This window comes from Grampus griseus, assembly GCF_964374135.1.
Source record: "Grampus griseus genome assembly, chromosome: 10".
NCBI lineage: Eukaryota > Metazoa > Chordata > Mammalia > Artiodactyla > Delphinidae > Grampus > Grampus griseus.
The window spans coordinates 92,046,717-92,074,004 of NC_139004.1; the positions used below are offsets into that span (position 1 = coordinate 92,046,717).

The 27,288-nt window shown below is 41.2% G+C and overlaps 1 protein-coding gene across 2 annotated transcripts in view; it reads left to right on the forward strand.

Moving 5' to 3' along the window:
• Positions 1 to 3,867: 3,867 nt before the first annotated feature.
• The window catches only part of LRRN1 (leucine rich repeat neuronal 1), a 42,809-nt gene continuing 19,388 nt past the window's right edge, over positions 3,868 to 27,288 (forward strand). For both annotated transcript variants that reach the window (XM_082663157.1, XM_082663156.1), the window contains exon 1: positions 3,868 to 4,267. The gene's annotated coding sequence lies outside the window, so the exon portion shown is untranslated. The remainder of the gene's footprint in view (positions 4,268 to 27,288) is intronic.

Sequence of the window (27,288 nt, forward strand, 5' to 3'; positions counted from 1 at the left end):
CTGTTCTCTATATCTGTGAGTCTGCTTCTGTTTCGTAGAAAAGTTCATTTGTGTCATATTTTAGATTCCACATGTACGTGATATCATATGGTATTTGTCTTTCTCTTTCTGACTTACTTCACTTAGTATGATAATATCTTCATCTCCAGGTCCATCCATGTTGCTGCAAATGGCATTATTTCATTATTTTTTATGGCTGAGTAGTATTCCATTGTATATATATACCACATCTTCTTTATCCATTCATCTGTCAATAGATATTTAGGTTGTTTCCATGTCTTGGCTATTGTGAATAGTGCTACTATGAACATAGGAATGCATGTAACTTTTTGAATTATTGTTTTGTCCAGATACATGTCCAGGAGTGGGATTGTTGGATCATATGACAACTCTATTTTTAGTTTCCTGAGGAACCTCCAAACTGTTTTCCATAGTGGCTGTTCCAGCTCACATTCCTGCCAACAGTGTAGGAGGGTTCCCTTTTCTCCACATCCGCTCCAGCATTTGTTATTTGTAGACTTTTTAATGATGGCCATTCTGACTGGTGTGAGGTGATACCTCATTGTAGTTTATTTGTACTTCTCTAATAATTAGCAATGTTGAACATCATTTCATGTGCTTATTGGCCATCTCTGTGTTTTCTTTGGAAATATGTCTAAGTCTACTGCCCATTTTTCAATTGGGTTGTTTGTTTTTTTGTTGTTAAGTTGTATGAGATGTTTATATATTTTGGAAATTAAGCCCTTAGAGAGGGATATATTTTCAACTTTTAAAAGTTGTGGCTTAAAATGGCATATTATAATTTTGTTCTTAAAATACAGATGTCCTTTTAAAGATTATTCTAAGATGATCACCTTCTAAAGTTTCACCTTTCTTTCTTCCCTCATTTACCACATACACCAGTACAATTAGGCTAATATCAATTATAATGTTTCTTCAAACTGAAGCTGAAGAACCTCAAGGGGATAATGAGGGAACCCAAAGGGATTTGTAGTGTCTCAACAAGGCCAACTCCAGGGGCAAGAACTCCTCCCTACATCAACAGTAAGACCTGGCTCCCTTGGGAACTCTGGGGCCCTTCTATCCATTCCATTCTCCTTCAAAGCCTCCAAGGTTTTCCAATATGTAAGAAATAAATAAATATTTACTAATAAATTTAGGACCCCAGAACTGGGTGAGCTCACTAGGAATAATTCAGATACATTTGAGGATTCTACAAAAGAAACAAATGAGTTTGGTTTAGTTATCCCTGCCTGTTGACTGAGTGTTTCCTCTTCATTCATTCCAACGACAAGGGGCTTTTAAGTGTCAGTTGATAAAACAATCCTGAAACCACTTCGCAGAGTTACAAAATGGCAGTTCCTAAAATTTGGACCCATAAACCATTTAGGCAATTCATCAAATTTCCAATGACTGAATCAAACTTCAGATTTCTTTATAAACGCTCTGCCTACATTTGTCCTCCTCTGTCCCACAGCAATCTTTCTAACACACAGCAATCTTCATGCTCCTCCACAACCAGGCCCCCTCCCCAATTCTGGCACATACATTTCTTCCTAATGATAATGCTCCTTCTGTCAGAAGCCAAATATATGCAATGGTCAAGGGGAAAGAGGCAGAGGTTCCGTTCTCACCCTTGCCTTGGGGAAGAAGGAAATTAGTTTAAATAAATGATACGGTGATTTAAAAAGAAATGAACAGTGGAGAGACAGAGTCTGTTTCTCTCACTGGAGCTGCTAGTGCTTTTAAAATATTCTGTCACCTGTGTCGGTTCTGTGAAATAATCATCCCACCTGTCTGACCTGATGTCTTGCTTTAGTCCTCACTACCTGGCTAATAATGCCTAGTGCTTCCATGTGTTGAATGCTTACTATATACCAAGACCTGCACCAAGTATTTTACAGGCTTACTCTTACTTAACCAGCACAACCCTTTGGGATAGATACTGCTATTAACCCTACTTTATAGCCAAGGAAACTAAGGTTTAAAGAGGTAAAGTGACTTACCCCAGAGGGACACAGTTCCTAAATTGCAGTGCTGGGATTTAAAGCAGTGTCAGCCTGGTTTCAAAGTTCATACCTTGGAGTCTGACTCAGTTTCTTCTTAGCTGGGCTTAAAAACCATTCTCATGAAGTCTCTTCCAAAACCTGGAGCCTGCTAGATATCTTGCCCCTGGGAGAAGGAACTCCAAACCACCAAGAATTGCTTCAACTGCTCCCCAGGACCTACCTCTGTAAAGCCCCACTGTGCAAGGTACAGCATTGTTTCCCCTCCTCTCCCAGAAAAACCTAAAGGAGACTCCCTAAGAAACCTGTGTTTTGTCTTTCCCTGATCATTCAAGTTCTGTGTTTCTACCAGAGGCCAACCCTCTTTCGGACAAACTCCAAGCTACATGTAATCAGCATGAGAAAGGGAGGAAGAGACAAAAGTATGGCTCTTGAGAAAGGTTCTAGACAAGTTATTTTGAAAGTTTTTAAATCTTCTTTTATAGGTAGCACCCTCCCACTCTAGTTGCAATGGGCCGTTTCCTATAGCTGTCCTTCTACTCTTCACTTACCTTCTTCCCTAAATCCTAATATCTTCTTTCCCTAGAGCTTTCTAAGGCACACTGTGACCCACTGGTATTTATATGACAGTTTCAGGATAATATAGAGTAAATGGACATATGAGAGCATCAAATATTTATCAGACATCTATGAAAGACACCAAGAAATGCTATAGGAATCAAGATATAAGATTATTGTTGTTAAATTTCTACTATGTTTTCAAGGAATTCACAAGATGATTCTATAATAATGAATGTATCGGCCCTAATTCCCCAGAAGTTCTAAGCTTGGACATCATGAGGAAATGTCACCACATTCTCTTGCGTGAAGGTGCTTGGCACTGAGAGGTTAATAATGCTCTAGCTTAAATCAGATCCCCCAGTAACAAGCACCAAGGGCTTCTCTGGAGTCTGGCTCTAAGCTGGCCACTTGGAAGATGAAACTCAGGTTAATGAGCAGTTTCCAAAAACCCGTCTCCACCTTGCTCTCTGACACCCCCCTCTCCAAACAGACTATATTCTCAGCGCTCCGCTTATGTGAACACAACTTTCACACCTAACAAATCAGAAAGCTGTAATTACAAAGTTTCAGAAACGTTTTCTGAAAGCCTCCCTAAATAAAAAGCTGCTTCACCGTTCATTTAAGTGCCACAATACTCTCCTTCCGCGGCAAGGGCTCAGACCAGTTCCGCGTGCACGTACACCCAGGCATGTACACACAGCACAAGGAATCGCCATTCATTTTAGGAGGAAGGGTCAGATTTCATACTGAGACTTGGTTCTGTCGGGTTGAATTTTATCTGCTTCTCAGTCCCCGGAGCCCAAGTTCTACGTTGCACACAGATCTGGCACCATTGTGCCTAGCTGGCCTGCTAGCGTGGGCTTTTTTTTTTTTTTTCTGGTGTGTCTTTTGCTAAGAAACGGCAATGTGTTTTGCCTGCCTAACCCAGCCGCAGCCTGTCGTCCCCTAGACAAAAAGCGGCAGCCCGCTGCTGCCTGCAGCGGCCGCGGCGGCGACGCAGGGAGGCCGGGCCACCTGAGACCCGCGGCGCTACGCCTTTGTTGGGCGGGCTACAGATGGTGCCCCAGCACTGGGTTGAGCCGGGGGCGGGCGTGGGGGGCCGGAGGACCGGAGGGGGAGGTCGGGAAGGGGGTCGGGCGGGAGGGGAGGAGACCGTGGAGCAGCCAATCGGAGTGCAGCCCATCAGCTGACCGCTTTTGCTTACACCAGGTGCACGCCGGCTGCGGGGAGCACAAAGCCGGGCGCACCGAGGGCGCCGGCAACAAGCCGGCGAGCTAGGCGAGGCCAGTGCGTCCGCGCCTGCAGCGCCCTCCGGGCGGGGAGAGGGGCCGCCGGCGTCAGCCCGGGCAGCGGCATCCGCGCGGTGGCGTCCCTAGGCGCCCCGGACGCCGTCCTCCGGACCTGGACGCTCGCTGCCCCGCCCTCTGCACCCCACTTCTGCCTTTTTTCCCAATCCTGACTGCCCCTGCCCCGGCCCCCGAGAGCCGGATTGAGCCCAGGCCCGCGCAGCAGCTGTTGCTTGTGTGGCTGCCTCGCCTCCTGTCTTGGTGTTCTGCCGGGAGCCCCCCAAGGAGCCAGTGCCTGTGGGTTGGGAGGGAGGCGCCGCTCAGCCGGTCCTCCTCCTCCTCCTCTTCCTCCTGCTGCCACCGCCGGTGCCTGGTCCGTGCGCACCCCGACACCCCCGCCAGCCGGGCCTCGGGGTAAGTGCGCTTGCCTAGCCGGGCAGCGGCGGGAGATGTGGGCGGCAGCGAGGGGAAGTCGAGGCAAACTTGGCGGTGCGGCGGGCCGGAGAAGGGTCTGGGGAACCTGGGACAAGATCGCGGGCCTAAGGGGTACGAGGGGGCGCGGCTCATGAAACTGGGGAAAATGACGAAGTCGGGGAAATCGGAATCTAGTGACCTCCTTACTGAAAAAAATCACTGGGGTCGGGGAGAACGATACTTCGGAAGGAAGGCCGAACAGAAGCGAGCAAAAGGCATTGACAGGAGGCGAGCCTGCTAGATTTCAGGGACCGACGCGGGGGAGGGTGATGCCCGGGTATCCGGAGGAAGGAGGGCTGCTGGAATGTGAACTGAGGAAGGCAGCCGGAGCCGGAGAAGAGCGCGGAGAGGGGGCCCGGAGAGTTGGAAAGAGGACTAAGACAAGGGGAAAGAAGGTGGCAGGCTGTGGAAAGAGAAAAGAGGAAGGATGTTTTGGCGGTGGCTTTGTAGGTAAAGAAAGGGACAAGGGGCGTAATTCACAAAGCATCGAGTGTACTGAAGTCAGGGTATTGGGAAGAATCTGCTCAACTGTCGCGCGGTCGAAGTGGGGAAAAGACCTCATCCTACACGTTCTGAGTCCAGAAGGGGTGGCAGCCTCAGGAGGCTTGCCAAGGATGCTGAAATGTCAGGGAAGCCTCGGTCCGCTCGAGGCACGGAGCCGGTGCTGGGTTCCCCGCGCGGCCGGGGTCGATGGCGAGTAAAGTTTGCCAGCGAGTGTCCTTTGTGCTGCGTGGAGAGGGGTGTGGGCAGCCGCCGACTCGGCACTTCCCAGGGCCCTGCACCGACTACCTCCGCGGAGGGGAGTCCCTGCTTGGCAAGCCCAGGTAGAGTGGAAAGATCGAGTAGATGGAGGGGCGCGGCGCACTCGGGACTGGTGGGAAAACCCGTCCCAGGACGGTTGTGAGGGAGCCGGCCTGCCTACTCGCACTTGGAGGTTCGGCGGTGGTACCTGCTCTGGGAGACAGGGGACCTTGACTGCTGGGTTCACCGCTGTAGCCACAGTGCCTGGAACTGAATGAATGAATGAATGACCGGGGTGAGAATGGTTTTGAGGCATTCGAACCACAGAGGAAAAGGCCACGGGTCCAGGATAAGAGACGCTTTTCTAAATCTCATGCCACCATTAGCATTAGCATTTTCACTCCCAGACCCAGAAAATAAAGAAAAAGTGGAATTCAGTGAGGGGACAGGTATTACTGACTTGAGCTGTTGCTTGTAGGATTTTTTTGAAAGACAGTATGTTGTTTTGATTCGCAGTTTGCCTTGCCACGATGGTCTAAAGAACTAATATTACCCGAATACGCTCATTACTTCATTTTTAAGAGCTAGGACTGGAGAACTGGAAAGTTCAGGAAGGTACTTGGATCAGTGTAAGTCTAGAGTAAAAGTGGTGTTGTTGGCTCCAGGGCCATGTGTGTCCCGAAGTCTCTGATTCGCATGCAAATGTGAGCGAATCCTGGCAGATGTCTGGCCTCATCCATTCACATGAAGGAATTTGAAAAGACAAGGAGTCTTTAGTTAACAATAGACCTTAAGAAAATGGAATAAAGGCGCAGTGAGTTTTTCTCTTTGGGAATTCCAAGGCGTGCTGACACCTTTATTCAGGAGCCAAATTCCCTGAGTGCTATTGTATTGAAAGCCTCAAGTCCTGCTTGCTCTTTACCTGGCTGTGTGTTTTTGTGCAATTTCAAGCTGGATGTTCTGAACTAGTGAGCAAAATGGTTATATGAAGCAGACAGTAACTTAATTTTACTTCTGGTGGTTTCAAGTAATTTCTGAATTGACCCCTCAACTTTTATTTAGAGTTTCTTCTCTTTTTCTTTTAGTAATCCCACCTCCTGCTCACATTTGCTCTCCATCCTCAGAAATATACAATATAGGAGAAGATAGTTGTAGGTGACTAACAGGAATCTCTCATTAGAATGTCCATAGTCCAGTCAAAATCATTTTAGTAACAAGCACCAAACTTGTAGAACTGCAGGTGATGAAACCATCACGTTCCTAGTCACCTGAGGGGTTTTCGGGTCACAGGACAGAACAATGAATAGCGAGGCAGTCATGCAATAGACCCCAAAACAGGGACATTTCTGCCTTGTCTAAGAGTAGCTAATAGACCACTGCACTGCTCACCTCCTGGCACTGATCAACCGGTGAACAAAAGGCGGGCAGTGTGGGCCACACGTGAGTCCCAGGGATTATACCTACTGACAGGCCAGCCCAGTGGCCTCTTCTTTTGTCAGTATCAAACACTGTTGAAGGGAAAAAGAACCTATTCACTGAACAGCGTTTGCCACTGTATGCTATATATTCACTGAAAGGGACATTAAAATACAACCAAAAAAAAAAAACAAAACAAGACAACATTGTTTTGAGGACTCAGTGGAGTGGGGGTGGGGGATGGGTAGCAGATGTTAGTCTGCTGTTTCACATGTTTCCTTAAGTTATTTTCGCTGGTTCAGTGACTTTTTTACATATAAAGCAGTACTTTCCCAGGAGGGGAAAAATGAATTGAGTCAAATTTAAGTAAGAAAATGTTATAGCCAAGATTACATTTTCTGTCTTAGAGCTATCTAGAAGTCAGAAAGTAACAAATCACTATAATAAACTCTTATGTGACTTAAGCCTGGGATTTTGTCTTTATTATGGACTTGAGGGCTACCTGTACAATGCAGTTGACATTTCTAAACTAGGCAATAAGCCATTTTATTGTAAAGTTATCATCTAGGTATTTTTGAAACAAATGTAAGTTTAAAATGACCAAAGCCTCATATTTTGTGAGGACTTACTTCGGCTGTTACCTGCCTGTGTGAAATCTTTGTTCTGCAAGTCTAATGAAAGGGAAGATTAGGGCTTACTCCTTGGTAAATAAAAGTAATAAAGTACTTATTATTAGAAAAGGATCACTCTGCTAAATAAAATCTTAGACCGGATCCAACTGCCGACTCTGGTTCTGAACAATAATATAGGTAGTTCTGGGCAGTGTCTGGAATTCCCAAAAAGCAGGGAAAAACTCAACCATTGATTTCTCTCTGGTTAGACCCTGCTAAGGCTAGCTTCTTGACCTGAACTGTTAGAACAATTATCACATATTCTAAACCAGTGACACTCATGGGAACAAACCCAGTAGGTACTAAAGAAAATATGTCTCTACAGAATTATAATGCCACTTCCCAAGCCAGTTGGGCATGATTATAAATAATTAGAATGGCAGACTTTTTAATGTCACCATAAATAAGCCATGAATAAAGTATGGTAAATTACAGGACCTGGGTGTCACTTTTTACTAGACTTTCATAATGCTTTCTTATCATTTATTTTTAAGCTACAAAATAATAGTTCTTTGAATGATTTGCTTGAGCACTAATGTAAGCTTGCTCAAATATTGTATTTAACTTTTCAGAATTATTATGCTGAACACCTATTTTGGGTTAAGACAATCGGGAGATAAAGCAAATTCCATTTTAGATTCATAATTATATTTTGGTTTGGGGGAACAATGTAAGTATCTTTAACTCATGAATAGAGCTTTGATTAATATTTTATTCAAGATGAAATTATAATTATATAGATGAAGTCAGAAAAACATGTATTCTCTCTTGTTTTGGCTCAAAGTGCAGAATAGAGACAAAAGTTAAACCCTATATGTAAAATCCAATACTTTAGTGACCAAGGGAACCATTCATTCTACAAGTCTTCTTAAATGAAGTTTGCCTTTTAAATTTTCTTGTTTTACTTATTTTATGGATACATCACTGGATGTACCATCCAAGTCTCAAAACATTGACAAATGAATAATAAATTGTTTACTGACATTAAAATTACAATACATGATAAAATAATATAGTATATATTTTCAGACTTTATGGCCACCCTATAGAAGTGTTAAGCATATTATTCAATAATTAAAACATATGCCGTTTTATGTTAGAGTTTTTTTTTAAGAAACAATATGTAGGCTTATATATTATTATTCTTATTTTTACTTTTTGAATATTTCCAAAAGGTCTAACAAAGGTAGGATATTATTAGCAGTTTTATCAGTTATTTGGTTGGTAACTAAGCTAACTAGTCATAGCCAGTTGATCTTAGATCAGCTTCTTAACCCCACCAACCCTCAGTTTCCTCATTTGTATCGTGACAAGGTTGGGAGAATAGGGCTGGAAGGACTAACTACCATAATTAGTGAGATTGCTAAAAGGTTTGTGGAAGCTGTGTGTGTCTTCAATACCACAACTGACATAAACATTTAACTTGGATGGAACCATTACACTTAATATACCAAAAGTCATCCTGAGATGCACAGAAACTAGGCTTAAACTTGCATTGATACAGACTGGAGGTCTGTCAGCTCTGATTTGACGGTACCCTCCAAAGATGCTGCTGCCTTGACTTACAACATTTAGTTTTGAAAACTGTGTTTACGATGGCTTATTGCCTTCCATTTACACTCTTCATAGCTCAGGGGTTGAAATGTTATTTGAAAGCTCTGATTAATATAAATGTCTTGTAATTTTCTGGCCATCCTAGCTCACATCTATTATACCCCTGGCAGACATGTGGACTCCACAACTGCCCCCTCATTTGTATATGAAACAGACACACTGGTGGCATTTTTTGGTTACCATAGTTACATTAACAATATACACATGACCTGACATACTTCTTCGTGAAAGCTTTTTGTTGCAAATATTATGTTGACCTGGGAGTAAAGGACAACTATCTAAAGTTTGAGGCATACATAGATTAATCTGTTGTCCATTTCTGGAGCCACCATTTCAATCGTGGGAGAAGAGCCATCCTACAGTGAGGTCCAGGAAAAGGCAATCGCAAGACTTTGACTAGCAAAGATGTCCAAGGGAGGCATTTCCAACAATGCTTAACCTCTACAGGAGGATGTCTGTTACATATTCATTTCAAAATATTTGCTTCTCCTATTCATGACTGCCCTTTGTGAGATAATGTATCAGCATCGTCATTTTTGGTCCATACAGGGAAAAAAGGACAGCATCTATCTCAGTAAGACCTAGGGGACAAAAAAATCAATCTGCGCTATTAAGCAGTAAGCACAAAGAGAGAATCTTCATTTAGGAAAACTAAAAAAGCTTTACAAAGAAAGAAAGATTGCTTAATTGGTTTCACGCCTATAATTTTCCCCTCTAGAAAAAAATGTTAGCATGGCAATAAAGAATATCACTAACCTGCACTGTTATTTCACAATAGTAATAAGTCTTAATTTGCATCTATAATAATCACTGTAATCAAGTACTGTACAGAGACTCAGGAAGGCACAGGCTCATTTCCCAGCTCTGACACCAATGACTGAATGTGTGACCTTCTGGATGTCCTGCATCCCTCCTGGTGCTTCACGCCCCTATCCAAGTTGTGTTTTAAAGGATCCAGGAACACTGGTAGATATTTCTAGTATTACCACTGCAAAGAATTTGATTTCTGCCCTATACGTCATGATGAAATGGAGCGCTAAAGGTCTGGGGGACACGGCAAGGTGATTTTTCTGGTTCCTAATCCCACAACTGAGATATTGCTTTGTTCTTTTAAAAATTTTCTCCCCCTAATAGGACAATTCCCCACCACCTCACTTGGACTCTCTTGAGGGAAAGAATTTTACTTGGGATATAGGAAGCTGCTTAGGATTACAGAACCCTTGCACACTCAGTAAATATATACTGACCACCAGCCATGTACCAGGCATCATAAGAGGGACTAAAACCGAAAGAAATTAGCTTGACTTTTCTGCATCTTGTATGCTTAATCCATCATAAGCATTTTAAGTATTTATTGAGTGCCTGGTATGAAAAAGCACTTGGTTAGATCTAGCATGGAGGCTTTCAACTAGGGATGATTTTGAGCACCCCCCACCCTCAGGGGACATTTGGAGACATTTTTGTCAATTATTGTCACAACTGAGGGTGGGGTGTGCTACTGGCTAGAAGCCAGAGATGATGTTAAACATCCTAAAATGCACAGACAGTCCCTCCACAACAGAGAAGTATCTGCTCTACATGTCAGTCAGGCCAAGGTTGAGGAATCCTGCTCTGGTAGAAGTAGCTCTGCCCTCAGTGAGTTTAAGTCTCGTACAGGTTACAGAAAGGAGACTGGCAAGTACAGTAAAGCATGCTGTGATGGTAAAAGTGTGAGCTACAGAATCTGTACACAAGTAGGAGCCTTCGTTCAAAGTTTGGCTGCCAGCAAAAGCTTTAAGAAACATTCTGATCAATTCCCAGAACCGGCTATCACCTGGAACAGCAGTGTTCAGCAGGAGACAATTTTAGATCTAACCTCATTGAACATAAGTGAGTTGGATGGTTGTTTGAAAGAGGGTAGACGCCTTAAGTTTGTTGGGAACTCTACACTGGGGATGGAGTTCTTAATTCCTCGTAGGACTCAGAATTCAGAGTGTCCTGAGTCGTTAGGAGAGGAGGCTGGAAACAGAATGAATGTCATTGGCAAGAAACATAGGGCTGTACAAGCTGCTTAAAGAGAAGATGTAGCTGAGTTGACAAAGTGAATAATGCCTCATGTTTTAGAACCTCAAATTCTGCAGAGTCCTTAAATATGTATCTCGTTTGACCTGCCGCAATCTGAGACACCAAGTATTATCATTCCTTCTCCCTTTTTTCAATAACTAAGGAATCAGAGCCATGGAGAGATTCAGTGTGACCTTGGACGAGTCACTTAATATTTCTCTAATGTTTATCTATAAAAGAAGAGGGGTTGCAAGGCTCTTCTTCCTAATGCAAGTTCAGTTTGTCTAAGGACACATTTAGGGAAACAATGGAGCTGGGATAAGACCAGCCTCACTGCCTCTCTCAGACCCAGTGCCTTTTCCATTCACACCAAGGCTGCTTCCTGGACCGTGAAGTCAGAACAGGTAATAATATGACAGTGATTCAGCATTGTACCTCTTGGGTTACCAAAAAGAGCAAGGATTTTGGATGCATCAATTATAATGTATAATGCAGAGAAACTTAAGCTGGGTTTCCCAGATACCTAAGGACTAATCAGACCTTCCCTCTAATATTTTATTTTAAGCTGACCTTAGAAGCTTAAAAAAATACTGTGACAAGCTGGGAAGAAAGGTTCATAGGAGAGTGATGCTAGGGTAAGAAAATGATATAACCCAGAAAGTGTGTGCAGAACTGAGGATGTTCTGCCTAGAAAAGAGATGCAGTAGTGGCGTGGCTTTCTGCCTTTGATTTTGCTCTGTTCTTTGGCAGGGATATTTTAACTTTCCTCCCAGAGAACGATGACCAGTGTGTACATACACACACATGCACACCCACATACAACAGGGATGACATACTAGATTCCATACTGAGACATTTATGTTTTTGCTTTAATTAAGACTGGCACATTAAAAATGAGCTTTGGGGAGAGCCTTCTCTCAAGATTTTAAAGATTTAACTACTTCTCACTTCTCTGCAATGGAGTAATGTTTTCTTGTTAGAAGGAAGACTGAGAAGCTACCTGACTGCTCAAATTTCTTTTCATCTTCATAATTCTGTGATTTCCAAGATCATGAGCGAGAGTTATGTAGGACTTCAGCCATGACCTGAGAGTTTCCGAGACACTAATGGAATGTATATTAACTTATCCAAGCATGATAGAACCACTGAAGACTCTGGAGTGGCAATTAACTGGATTTCTCCACTTGTTCTTCCAGCTGATTGTAGTTCTTTGCAGGGAGAACTACATGTCAGGTTTAACCCCTCAAAGGACCAATTAGCTTTGCTGTATCCTATGGGGATAGTCTGTCTCTGGAATCCCAGCTGACCTCCCGCACATACCCACAAACTCATCATTTCTCTCCTGGGAGGCCAGGTGAAAAATTTGAGTCTCTTCAAAACCATCTGAAGGAAAAACACAAAGTATGTGGGCAAATACTGGTGGGATAGTTTTCTTTTCATGCATGAAGGATAACACTGTCAAAATAGAACCCTAGTGAAGAAGTTTCCAAATGGCTTCACCCTCAGGATAGAGCAATGGAATGAGAGATTCACTCCATGCACATGAGATGCTTTAGTTTTTAGGAAGAAAATATTACATAGAACTCCCAAATAGCATCCCCAGGGCCCACCATATTACCTAATATAGAATGTAGAAGCAGTAGGAGAAAGGTAATGCTATCCAACATTATTGTGCCTTTCCAGTGTGCCAGGAACTATCTCACACACCTTACCCACATTCATTCATTTAATCCTTGCAACTACTGTATAATGTAGACACCCGCTTTACAGCTCAGGAAACTATCGCACAAAGCAATAAAGTAACTTGCCCAAGGCCACAAACTAGTGTGTACTCAATAAATATTTATCAAATGAATGAATGAATGAATAGAATATACATCTGTTTTAGAGAAGAGAGTCCTTTATTCGAATTCTCAGTTTATAGCAGTCCTGCTTTCTAAGCAGGGCACTTTCAAGAATGATGACAAATGAAGTCTGGATGACAGATGAAGTCTCAGAGCTGGTAAGTGACAGAGCAGGGATGTGAACTTGGGTCCGACTCTGCAACTGCACTGTTAAAGCACTCGGCTATGCTTCTTTCTCTTTAATTGCAGCTACGAAACAAAAGGATTGGACTAGACTAGCTTTCATAGCCCATCTGGCTCTAAAAATTCTACAATTCCATTACCAAAGTAAGGTTTGTAAAATAAAACATGATGTATATTTTATTACTTTAAATTTTAAAATCTGATATTTTTATTTAACCAATCATCATGGAATTATCCTTTAAAATTACACTGGAGTTATTAACAGCATGTTTTTAAATTGTTTTTAAGATAAGTATTTTAAATAGATGAAAATGCATACTTAAAGATTGCATTCTCCTAACCAGTACCATCACATGGCATATTGAATTATATCATCATCTAAATTTAGAAGGTTTCTAAAAATTGAAAAACATCTTTCTGTTACACAGAGAAAAGAAGTCAAATTATTAATTGTGAAAAAAGTTACTTTGATATTTGCAGAGATAAGGAGATTGCTGAATATTATGAAAAGTATTGAGTGATTTTTACAAGAGTTTAAAGCTGCTAGTAATATTAGAAACTACTTGAGATTTGCTTCTAAATATTGTTTTGCTTTAAGAGATCCTTCTGGCATCCAAGTGATGCATCAGAACAATGTGAGTCCCTGCCATAGTATTACAGGACGTACAATCCAAGGCAGGGCAAAGAGAGTGGATAAATAGGCAGGTCTTAGAGTTGGGAAGAATTGGTTCCAAAACTGCATCCTAGCTGTGGCCTGGAGTGATTTCAGTGAGCCTCAGTATCCTTATCTGTAAAATGGGGATAATAATAGAACCTGCCTTATAGAATCATTGGATTCATTCAATGAGATCATGTGTTTAAAGCCCTTTGCACATTTCCTGGACCAAGGTAAGTGCTTAGTAAATAGTAGCAATGGGTAGTAGTGGTATTATTATGTGGAAATCTGGCATTCTGACTGCTATTGTGTCTGGATGCTCTTTTGGAGGCAAGTGGAGGTATTTTAACAGACAAGAAGAGTCAGACTTGATATTTCACACCATTGTCACCTTTTATGATGAACCCCAAGAGAGCTTTATATTTGTCCAGACATGCAAGAAATCTTGAGTCAGCGGATGTACTTTGAAAGAAGTGGCAAACAGATGAATACATTAAAGCTTTTTGGTTTCTAGATTCTGCTTTGTATCCACTCTCTCTTTTCTCTCTCTGAAAATATTATAATACCCCTAAGTTGTGATTCATAGAATCAGATTTTCTAACCAGAGAGAAAAGGTTCAGTTCAGAGCTATCATTCCCCAAAGAGGAGCTGAATTCAAGACATTGTTAGAACTAACAGACCCAAAAGCTTCAACTCTCTGAAACCCACTGTTAGATAATAAAGTTGTTGAGGCATATAAAACTCTTAGAACAATGGCTAGCATCTTGTAAATGCTCAATAAATCCTGCTGCTACCACTGTTATTGTTGATTCTGTGTATCACCATCTTCATAACATTTATCTTCTTGCTTCTTGACCAAACTACAAAGCTCCTGGTTGGGAGCAGATTAGAACCCAATGCAGTGTAACCAAGAGTCCTCCTGGGAACAGGTCAGTCACAAAGCAAGAGGAAGTACCAGGCAAGCCAAATCAGGTGACTCTTAAGAAGACCCCTGGTAGATTGACATAGGAAAAAGTTGCTATGATTTAGCTCCTATAGCCTCTACCCTGTTTCAGCCAGCAGATTCTCCTTTACTCATGAATGGGAGTGTTAGAATACAATTAAGTGCCTCATTTTCTTTGAGTTCTTTGAGGGCTGGAAATAATAATTATATACAGAGAACCTTATATTCATTGTCTGTTTAATCCTTCTAATCAGAGCTTCCCAACTGGTAGCTGGGTGCATTTACAGGTAATTGGAGATACTGATACTCTTAGCCCTTGGGGAAAGCCAGTACCACCCAGTTAGTCACCTCTGGTTACCCTTGCCAATAAACAGCATTTTCTAGTGTGCTGAGAGGACGGCATAGCAACTATTATCCCTGGTTTAAAGATAAGGAAAAAACCTGAGACAAAGAATTTGTCCAGTATCTCACAGCCAGTTAGTGTATAGGACCAGGCGCTTTTAACTCTGGTTTTCCTCCAGGCTGAGTTAGTCACACTGTCTTTGACTCTCCCACATTTCCTTGTCCTCACTTCAAGCATAGTGTGTTATCTTAGTTTAAGATTATTTATTCACATCATAGTGATACCACCCCTCCACCAAACAGCTCCTTAAGGGAAAGGCTATGGCTTACTCAGCCTTGAGTCCCTGGCACCTAGAAGAGTACTTAGCACATGGAAAACACACTTACAAATATTCAGAGGATGAAAGAGGAAAGGGATTTCCATATCATATGTCTTCTTCATTTTGCCACACTGTTTCTTCTCATAATTAAAAAAAAAAATTATTTCCTAAATAGTTTGGTAGAAATTAGTAGCTCTTAAACCTGTGCTTATACTCAGAGATGTTAATACATTACTATTTTAGACAGGTTATTATAGAAAGCTGAAATCATTTGAGGATGCTTTTATGTTATTAATGCCAAGGAAGTGTTATTAATCAAAAAGTGTTCATTAAATGCATGTAGAATATCCAGTGCTATTAGCAGGGTGATGTGGAGGAATGAAAAAAGTGTACAAGGTGTTATTTCCATCCCAGATAAGCTTTGAGACTCATTGGGGAAACAGAATGAATAGAGATGAGACAAAATAATTAAGTGATCATCTGTGGAAATTCCACAACAACAGAAAAAAAGAGGGGCTCGGATGAGATGGGTCTGGGTTTGAATTTCAACGCTATCACATACTAGCTGTGTGATCTTGGTTAAAAGACTTAACTTGTCTGATCCCCCAAGCTGTCTCATCTGTAGAATGGAGGAGTGATATGACCCCACAGGGTTGCTCTGAAGATATGTGGGAAAGCTCTTGCTATAATGCTTAGAACATGACAGTCATTTACTTCAGTCACTTGGCAAATACTGACAGCATCACCTCTGTACAGATCTTTTTGTGTGAGCTGGGGATACAGTGGTGAGCAAAACAGATGAAATGCAGTCCCCTCCTATGTGGGGCTTGCCTTCTGAGGGGGGATAAAAGCATTAATCCGATTATCGCACAAGGAAATGTAAAAGTATGGCTGTGTTAAGTCCAGTGAAAGAGAAGTTCATGAGGCCAGAATAGAACATTACATGGAGGCTTCTAAGAGAAGACCTGCCTAAAGAAGTGACATTTCAACCAAAATCCCAAGCATAAGTGAGAATTAGCCAGGCAGTGGGGTGCAGGGGGGAGCTTTGTAAGCTAAGATTTGGAGGTTGGAAGAAACTCGATGGGTTTGAGAAACAGAAGACCCGTGAGGCTTAGAATAGAGCAAAAGGGAGGCCATTAATCTCAGACCTTCCTTTCCCCCTTCCTCGAAAGTACACGAGAGTTCAGACAAGACAGATTATTATGAAGTTCCGCAAAGGCGGGAGTTTGCATTATGTACAGAAGGGATGGGATGTGTTGAATCTAGTCATGGAAAGGGGAAGAGAACAGAAGGCTTGAATTCCTGGAGAGAAGAATTGCAGGAGCAAGGGTTCAGGTGCCTGAGCTGGCTGAGTGGCATGCCAATGCCTTGACATATTTGGACTGACATACCAAGACTAAGAGCTAAAGAGCACAGGAGGAGAAAGTCTCTCCTTCCTTTCTGTGTGGTCTTGGGCATGTTACTTAACTTTTCCACCTCTTGGTTAAAGATAAAATGTATGTGAGAGTGACACAGTGTCTAGTAAGCTAATACACATCCTTTTATTTCCTGCTCTCCATTGCCTTTTTCCCCCCGTAATACATTTCCTTTTATTATAGATGAACCCCTGATTAAGACACTAGCTAACTGACAACACATCAACTGTGTTGCCCACAGATGTAAATTTTTAAATACTAGTTTAGGGTTATCTTAAAACCCTCTTGCTTGGTATGCAAATGTTTCATGTGTGGAATATCATTCTTGTTCCTGGTCTCCATCATGTAAATTGCACTTAGCCACATCTGGCCGGGTGTTAACATGAAAGACGTGACTGATGTTGAGTGTTCAAGATCCTCCAAGAGATTTAGATGGTGAGTAATTTCATTAGGGTGCTAATGACCATAAAACCTAGCTGTTATTGATTTGTCCTCCATGGAGAGATCTACTTTTCTGCCTGATCTCAATTATGGTTCATAATACAGAGGTCGTTTCAGCACTGAGTTAGCATGCTGCCCTTGTAATAATTTGTTTTCGCTTCATCTTTGTATTGACATATAACTTAATTCAGACACTATCACCAAATAGTTATCAAAGGAGATGATGGAGACAGTCATTTATTTTTCAGTAAGATGCCATTATCCTTCATCTTTGTACTGTGCTTTATAGCAGTACATCTCTGGTTCCCTGAACACTTTTATTACTATTCTACTTTTCTTTTTTTTTTTAATAGTAATCTTTTATTTATTTATTTTTATATTTATTTTTGGCTGTGTCGGGTCTTCGTTTCTGTGCGAGGGCTTTCTCTAGTTGCGGCGAGCGGGGACCACTCTTCATCGCGGTGCGCGGGCCTCTCACTATCGCGGCCTCTCTTGTTGGGAGCACAGGCTCCAGACTTGCAGGCTCAGTAGTTGTGGCTTACGGGCCCAGTTGCTCCGCGGCATGTGGGATCCTCCCAGACCAGGGCTCGAACCCGTGTCCCCTGCATTGGCAGGCAGATTCTCAACCACTGCGCCACCAGGGAAGCCCTATTATTCTACTTTTCTCTCCATGCCTCTTGAGATCTTCTTAAGTCTTACGAATTTCACTTCTCATTACCTCTTATTTAGCTTATTGAAAGTGCTTCTTAGTGGGTTCCCCCATATCCATTATGTTCCCTCTCCTGTCTTACACACAGCCGGTGGATCAATCTTTATGAATTGTAGAAATGATCCCATAGTTCCCTGCAAAGACATTTAGTGGTCCCCACTGATAATGAGATTGTGCTGGATATTTTCCATACCCCTCCAGAACCACCCTACTCCACTTTGCTTTGTAACCTGAGAATCAGATTGTATGGACTGTCCCAGTGGGTCCTCTGCCATCTGGTTTTTGTTGACTTCTGCTTCGTGCAGTAGCTAGCTCAGGAGTGTTTGGCCATCCTTTGTGAGTTTACCTTAACCTTGTCCATGCCTTGTAAATGGTCCCTTTTTTAAAATTTTCTTTATTCACTCGTTTTGAATGTACCTTCTGTTTTCTGCTAGGTCTCTGACAAGGATAATAAATTGAGAGAATACTTCCTAGTGAAGCATAAAAAGCCCTCCATAGCTAGGCACCATCCTTCTTTTCTGTCTTGATTTCCATTCCTACCTTAGAGACCTTGAATCTCATTTACAATGAAATAGTTCTGATTCCATGTACCTATTCCGCCTCTGCTACTTTGGTGCCTTGACACCAGCAGTGTGCTGGTAAATGTTTTAACAGTCAGCTCTCCAAAAAGATAAGCCTGATTCGTAGTGTTTGCCAATTTCTGTAGTGTAAAGTACACTCACCATGACCAATCGTAAGCTAACAACATGATGTCTGTAAACTTGGATGTGAAAAGAAATGCTCACAATTGTCTCAAGACACCACTGCTTTGCATACAACTTCACCTCCACTTATGACGCCTGCTTCCCCCTACTCCCCAACGGTGCCTTACACAGAAGAACTGCCCGGTCAGCTATTCTAATTCATTTCTATTGTTCCTTTGAAGGGTACAATAACCTAATTGCCAGCCACATGTTGATGGTAATACTTCTGAACTCAGAATTTTCTCATGAGTGCTAACATGGGTGATTGTTAGATTTTGGAGACTTAAAAGTCCTGAAGCAAAAATCAGTTACCTGTCCATATTTTATCCCAAGTTGCTGAAGCTTACTACAAGTTGCTTAATTCTCCAAGAAAATAATTCTCATTTTCTGGTCTTGTGTTCAAATTATGTCTTCATTATCCTCATTTAAATATAACTTGAAGTAATAATAAAACAACATTAATATATTTCATCACTATTATAACCAGTTGAACATTCCACAGTTTAAATAGTGTACTTCTTAAACCTAAAACTCTATAGAAAGCTTTTAAGGTGCATGTTAGTCCTAGATAGATAAAGATTGCACTGCATTTTATTCTAAAATGTACTTTATTATGAAATAACCTTTTTATTTAGTCAAACTTTCTAAGAGATAACTTTAATTTTGCTTCATTAAAAATATCATTCCTATATTTAAAGTTCAAAAAGTAACTACAATTTCCATTAGAAAACTAGGAAAAGTAATAAAGATGATCTTATAATAGCATTGGATCATTTTATATTTTAATGGTTATGATGGCAATACAAGATATTTAACTGAAACTATTCTTTTAACTTTTAATTTAATAAGACACATGAATTGAAGAGAGTATAGAATGTGTTATGATTTACAATGCCTGCTGGCATGTTAATGTTCTCAGCTGTTCCTTTGCATCATTGATTACACAAAGCCTAAACTGTGTAATTAAGAACCATCCCACTAATGTGCTCTGGTGGATTTATGGCATCCAGGTCATCCATGAGCTGAAGTACTTTCAGTATTGGACCATTAGTTTTGAATGCATACTAACATAGGTGAACACATTGGCATCAAAGAGAATCTATAATAAGAAACTATTTCAAATTCAGGGAGGTAGCTTTCACCTGATTTTAATTTACTAAACCAATTTAAAAACCAGATTACTAAAATCCTAATTAACTGGAATTCTTTTCCTCTAGAGTCTACTTTTAGGAGAAAATGGGAAATTGGAAGAAAATAAGTTAATAACCAAGGCTTTAGATTTTTAAAAAATTTCCAATATGAGTTCATTATCAAGGCCTTGAAGAAAAAATGTCTTTTAAAAAAACAAAAATTTAACTACCATTATCAAAGGCAAGAAAGTGGGTATTAGAGATTGAAGCTAAAAGCTTTCTAGGAAACCTTTAAATTTGCAAATTCCCTGAGCCTAATCTTCTGATTAACCAAGGTTTTACTTTACAAGTTAGTTTTATTCTGTGTACCTGGGAGAACAGCTGCAGTGTATTCGTGCTACTTACTGGAGGTCCCATAACATCACTGAGGCGGGGCTTCCCTGGTGGCGCAGTGGTTAAGAATCTGCCTGCCAATTTAGGGGACACGGGTTTGAGCCCTGGTCTGGGAAGATCCCACATGCCGCGGAGCAACTAAGCCCGTGCACCACAACTACTGAGCCCACGTGCCACAACTACTGAAGCCCGCATGCCTAGAGCCCGTGCTCTGCAACAAGAGAAGCCACCGCAGTGAGAAGCCCGCGCACCGCAACAGAGTAGCCCCCGCTCGCAGCAACTAGAGAAAGCCCGCGCACGGCAACGAAGACAGCCATAAATAAATAAGTAAATAAATTTATTTTTTAAAAAAAAGATCACTGAGGCAAGTGGGTTCACAGAAAGTGTTCTCACTCAGACTGTAACATACTTGGGTTGAATATCAGCTCTTTTACCAATTAGCAGTGGGAATTCTGGTAAGTCACTTGATCACTGAGCCCTAAGGTCATTTATAAAATGAAAATAATCACATCTGCCACCATCTCGTGCTGTGAGAATATAGGCAAAGCACTTCCCACGGTGCTGTTCCTCTTGCTCTATATCCTGCTCCGCACCCCTGGCCTTTGGCTATCTTAGCACTCTTCCTTACAGAGCCACTGCAGCCCCCAAGCCTTCAAAGGGAAGGTTTGAACAGGCAGGCACACTTTTTGCTATATTTATCCTCTCCCAATGATGAAGAAAATCAGGTTCTTTGAGTCCTTATTAGAACAAAGTCATATAAAAATAGTTTAGAAAAAGAACTGAAACCAAGTTTATTTTAAGAGTTCAGGGACAGATGGCTTTATTTTGCTTCTTTAAAAAAGATGGCATTCTGTAGAAATACAATGTGCTTAAGGTCTATCAAACTGAAGGGCAAATACTGTCACTCCCTGAAACACTGCAGTCTTTAACCTTGAGTAGCAGGAACTTTTTACACTAAAGATATGTATACTTCTATATGTCGGTCTCCAAATTTTAAAGGAGCATTTCAATGTGGAAGGGATATGTTCTTGACATTTTCTCAGTCTGAGGTTTAAACAGCACTTAGTCTCCTATTTGGCAAATTCTAAGCAGTCAGATTCTTTAGAGAAATATCGCTAGATGAGATCTAAAAGTATAGGCTCCCCTCTGAAGGACATTGGATGCTTTCATTTTTTCAATAAAAATTTTGTGAAAATGTCAGTTAGGTAATAAAGATTACTACTGGATATAAAAAAATATAACAAAAGATAGTACAGAACTCTCTTTGAGCAAAGAAAAACGCAATAAATATTCTGAAATGGATGTAAAAATGTTTGCCATTTTTTAGATGAGAAGTTATTTTCACTATTACAAACTAAACTCTCGTTCAGTCTGGGAGCAAAAGAAAATCTCATACAATCTAATGGAGTTGCTTGACTTAGTTGGCATCCAAAAATCTACAGCGTTTGTATTAGCAGCCTACATATTGGCACTTTCCGTACCAACCATGATGAGTCTATTTTTTCCACTGGTCTATCTGTAGTTTTGAATGTATAATCAAGAGGCATTGTAGCAACTGGCTCCTTATGGAACATTTATTAACATGGCATGGTGAAATCCATGTGTGCAGTGAAAATACTAAGCAATATACTGTGAAGTTCTTAAAAAGAAGTAGTGAAACTCAGCCTTCTAGGCATGTTAAGGCTGCCCAACTAAAGATCTCGCATTTATTTAACATTTAATCATGTCGGTAATTACAGAGCAATTATTTTATATAGACATATTATGGGAGGAGAGTTAAAATAATTTGTAAAAAGACTAAAATTAATTAATTTCATGGTAGTTTTTATATCACTGCGCTTGCTGGTACTAAAAAGGAGCAATAAAAATAGCCCAGTTGTTGGTTCATGTTTTGTTCTGTTTAGCCTTCTGTCGGTTTCTCAATTCAATAATGTTAAATTGCTACCTTATGATTCCAGTTATGCAAAAATAGCTCATTTCTTACGAAGAAAGAAAGAAAAAAAATTTCTTGATCCTGCAAGTAATGTAAACAGAAAGAAAAATTTTTTTCCTGGTCCAGCTTCCTTTGCCTGTCTTAGAATCTGAGGTTTAAAAGGGATTTGAAAGACTGTAGGTTCAAGAAGTCTGCAAACTGTAACTGGCACATGACTTTCAAAACAGTGGAGGAAAAATGATTTTGGCATGGAGCTGAAATAGCTCATGCGTAAGTATTAGTCTTGCTTGCTAAGTCCTAGAGAAGAAGCTCTAAAGACTGTCAAGTTTACCACGACATTTAAAATTAAGAATGGGTATCTCCCTATCCACAGGATGTATAGGCAATGGTAGAAAACAACCTCTTTTCATAATCAGTGTATGTGTTGTAGGTATGCAGTGGGGAGAAAGGTGGTGAGCAGAGTGAGCACCTTAAATATTAAATAAAATAAGCATTCATGTAAAAATAATTAGGAAAGTAGTTAATACACATATAGCACTGTATTATTTTCAGGACTGCCATAATAAAGTACCAAAAACTGGGTGACGTAAACAACAGAAATTTATTGTTTCACAGTTTGGGTGGCTAGAAGTCTGAAATCAAGGTATCAGGATATCAGCAGGGTCATGCTTCCTCTGAAACCTGCAGAGGGTCCCTTCCTTGCCCCTTCCTAGCATCTGGGGGTTTGCTGGCAAACTGGTGTTCCTTGTGTACTGGTGTAGCTGTATAACTCCAGTCTCTGCCTTCATTGACACAGGGCATTCTCCCTGTGTGTCCCTGTATTCACCTCATCTTCCCTCTTATAAGGACACCAGTTATATTGGATTAGGGGCCCACCCTGCACCAATATGACCCCATCTTAACTAATTACATCTGCAACAACCCTATTTCCAAAAAAGGTCACTTTCTGAGGTCCCAGGGGTTAGGACTTCAACATATCTTTTTGAGGGAGTACAATTTATTTGAGCCTTTTAAACGACCCCATGAAGAAAGGATGCTCACACTGCTCTCAAAGGAGGACCTGGAGTCTAAAAAAGTGACTCTCATGCATGCAGAGCTGGAGTCTGTTGGCTCCAAATCCTGAGTTTACTCTCATCTTCTCAAGAGCTGCCTTATCAGTTGGCATGTTTTCCCATCCCCTTTCTTCTAGCAGGAAATATAGAGATCATTTCCTGAGTTCTCAAAAACGATTTCCATCTTTCCTACCATAATATGAATTTGCCTTGCTGGTTTTTAGCATTACTTTTATCTCATGTCTTCTACTATTATCTTGCCCAAGGTTATGATCCCAAAATGACAAATGTTTTTGATGGGAGCCAACTAAAATGCTTAAAACAAAACAGGGGCATTAGCACCTAAAGGCCTATTCATTCCACAACGGATTCTGAGTGCCCCCTAAACACTCAGCACTCTACCAGGCACTGTGTAGCAAACACCATCAAAAATTCATAATTTCTAAAAAGTTTCCTACACTCAGCCTTGTCTTTAGGAAATAGACAAAGAATCATGGCAGGGACAGACATTTTTTGTTTAGGTTAGTTTTTATGCAGGATGGTTTCTGACAACTATTTTCAAAGAAGGTAAGGAGAACAATGGTGCACTCTGATACTTGGCTTGAAGGCAAGAGTCCAGACTTGTTTGCCTTATCCTGAGATCTGGACAAAAGAATTCTTTCTTTATGACTTTCCTTCTGGAGTCAAATTATGAATCTTTTAAAGAGTGCATTGGCTTTCCTATGTTTGCCTTTTGCACACCATCATCCATACACCTGTTTCAGGTGGACTTTGTTCTCTGGGGTGGCAGGCCCCATGAGTGGAAGACTCTTGAAAATGTGTTTTGTGACATATCTTGGTTGTTTCAGCCAACATTTATATACCACTCATAGGCCAGGCACTGTGGCACAGTGCCTACCAAGAGGAATAAAACACAACCTTGGACCTCAGTTATATATTAGCTTAGAGTTTGGGTCACCTCTAAAAACATCTGGTTGAGTAGATGTAGGAAGGAAACAGAGTGGCTTAGAGCAAAGCCAAGTCAAGCGACATCTTTGCCTTTATCAGGCCCAGGCCAACGTGGCTGCCAGACCCTCTGAGCCTGTGCGTGGTGATAGGGCAGAGCCCAGCTAGGATAGCCTGAGGCTGGAGTATTAAACTTGGTCTGCTTTAGAGCCCCATGTGGAGCTTTATACACCCAAACCCTATCCCAGACCAACCTCATCAAAATCTCCATAAGGAATGAGAATCTGCATTCTTAAAAAGATCCCTGGGTAATAAACAGCTAAGTTTGTAGATCTAGGGCTCTGCTGCCCAATATGGTAGCTGCTGGCCACATCTGGCTGTTTACATGTAGTTGAAATAAAAATTTTAAATTCCATTTCTCATTCATACCGGCTACATTTCCAGTACTCAGTAGCTTACTCAATCCCCTGTTGGGACGCGCCAGTACAGAACACTTCTGTCATCAGAGGGTTGGACTGGAGAGCGCTGATGGAGCTGTCACATGCTGGCAACTCTGATCTCTCCTTCCCAAGGATCCACATATCTACTCACTCCTTCCTTTTGACATGTATCTTATTTTACAGAGTCACTTGTGTATTTGTTTTCTCTCTCCACAGGATTATAAATTCTTTAAGGGCAGGGTCTGGTCTTTCTGGCTCTGTGACACAGTAAACACCCAATGAGTATTTGTTTGATTTTATGAATCTAATTAAAGTAGGCATCAGTTTATTAGATCTCTTTTGCATTTAGTCTGAATCCTGATTTCATCAGAGTCTGGAAAAAAAATCAGAGAGCAGGATTTTCATAAATCACAAGCATGAGGATGGATGGGGAGCAGATATGTGCTAAACTGGAAGCTTTTTCTTCTTCTTCTTTATTTTAAATAAAAGTGTGACATTTAAAAGCACAGGGTTTATATCAGCCCAAATGTAGAAGAGACCCAGTAGGACTGAACATTTGCAAGCTTAATATCATTGTCATATTTGGGCACCTGGAAAGCACATTTTAATTGATTCAATTATTTTATTTATTTATTGAGTGCCCACTATGTAGATGCCAGGGCAGTGTCATTGTGAACAAGACGGAAACAGGGTCTCTACCGCATGAAACTCAATTTAGTCCTGGCAGATTAAAATCTTGGCAAGGACTCCCCCTGCCCAGACAGACTGGGATAGAAGAGGAGCATCATTTGGCCTCTGGCCTCAGGTGCCTGGATTCACAGACTCTCCACCACTCTACTGGCTCCAAGATCTTGGCCAGCTTATTTCATTTTTCTGAGTCTCCATTTCATCATCCATAAAAATAGAAAAATTAATGTTTCCTACCTCATAGGGTTGTGAGCATTAAATGCAATAATTTATGTAAAGTGCTTAGTGCAGTGCCTGTGGCACTGTAAGAGCTAACTGCTGTTAGCAAGTACTGACTGCTATTATTATGACTACTACTCAGCCAAAACGACTCCACAACAAACATTAGATGTAAAAATGGGAAGTGTCTACAAGGCTAGAAAATACCTCATTATTTGGAAGAGATGCTTCCTATCTTTCTTGGGCTAACAATTTAACTCCCTTTGCTTTTTGTTTACATCTTTGCAGCCAGAGTATTTAAGAACGATACATAAATGTGTTGGTAAATGCCCATCCCTTGCTTTATTTTTTGTTTCTTTGTTTGGCGAAGGATTTAACTCATTTGGAAATGGAAATGCTTGGGTTGTCATTCAACCTCTCTAAAGGTAGAGAGGTGTATGCACCCTTTTAGCATAGTGCTTGCAAAGGAGAATTCCTTAAAGGGTTTCACCATTAAACTGCAAAATTGAAACTCTAAGTAACCAGCATGTAAAGATTTAATTAGCATTGTCTCATTAAAATAAATGCGTGACATAGTCTTAATTCCAAAAATGACATTGCCTTTGAAAATGCATTTTGGAAATGAGCTGGGGAAAAGGGAGAATTGAACTTTGAAGGTGGTAATGTGATAATTGGGGAGTTTGCAGGTTGAGCCTTTTCTGAGTCCTGCCCATTGTTTGGTCTGAGGGAGAAGGACACCTGCTTATATACCTGTATTTCATGTTAAAATAAAACAAAATAAAAATCGTGGTACTGGGCTTCCCTGGTGGTGTAGTCGTTAAGAATCCGCCTGCCAATGCAGGGGACATGGGTTCGAGCCCTGGTCCAGGAAGATCCGACATGCCACAGAACAACTAAGCCCGTGCTCCACAATTCCTGAGCCTGCGCTCTAGAGCCTGCAAGCCATAACTACTGAGCCCACATGCCACAACTACTGAAGCCCATGCACCTAGAGCCTATGCTCCGCAACAAGAGAAGCCACCGCAATGAGAAGCCCGTGCACCGCAGTGAAGAGTAGCCCCCACCTGCCGCAACCAGAGAAAAGCCCGCACACAGCAACAAAGACCCAACACAGCCAAAAATAAATTAATAAATAAATAAAATTTAAAAAGTAAATTAATTTTTTAAAAAATCGTGGTACCTACCAGATTCTTCTGTAAAGATTCATTGCAACCAAACTGCAGAACTACTCTTGTGCCTGTGTTCTAAAATCTTTCTAATATTCTAGAAATCTATTCTGTCCTTAACTGAGGGATAGAAGATGTCTCAGTGGTACACAAGATTTTTGGCATAGAGATGATCCATCCCTAGATCTTCACTCTGATCTCTTGAGCTCCAGTCATTTGGGAGGAATCTGTATTGCCTTTAAGAGCTATAAATGCTCCCAGCCAGCCAATCTATACTTTTGATACTTCATGGACAGTCCCACTCCTCTGATTCAAAAGCAAGGGTTCTTTGGGATGATCATGTGACATGTGGGAGGTGGTGTTTAGGGCATGGGCTTTGGAGCCAGGCTGTCTTAGTTTAAGTCCTTCTCCATCACTTTCTAGCTGTATGTCTTGAGCAGGTTACTTAATATCTCTATGCCTTGGTTTCTTCAGTGTGAAAAGGGACAATCATAGTTCCTACCTCCCAAGGATGTTATGAGGGAAAAATAAAGCACTAAATAAGGGTTGGGCTTGAGAGCGAGAGTGAGTGAGAGAGAGAGAGAGAGGGAGGGAGAGGGAGAGGAAGAGGGAGAGAGAGAGAGAAGCTAAAGAAGAAAAGAAGAAAGAAAAGAAAAGCTGTTCCAGATAATTTTCAGGAAATGTATTAATTTCCTTGTTGGAAGAGTAGATATTAAGTCGGTTTTCAGCACCTGACTCTAATTTTCTAAGTTGAGAACTCCAAAGGAAATGTATGATTATTGAGATTCTACTATGTACCAGGCACTGCTCAAGACATGCTGTCTCATTTAATCTTCACAACACCCATGTGAGGCAGATAAATGTTGATCCCCTTCCAACAGGTGAGGAAACCAAGGCCCAGAGAGTTAGACTAATC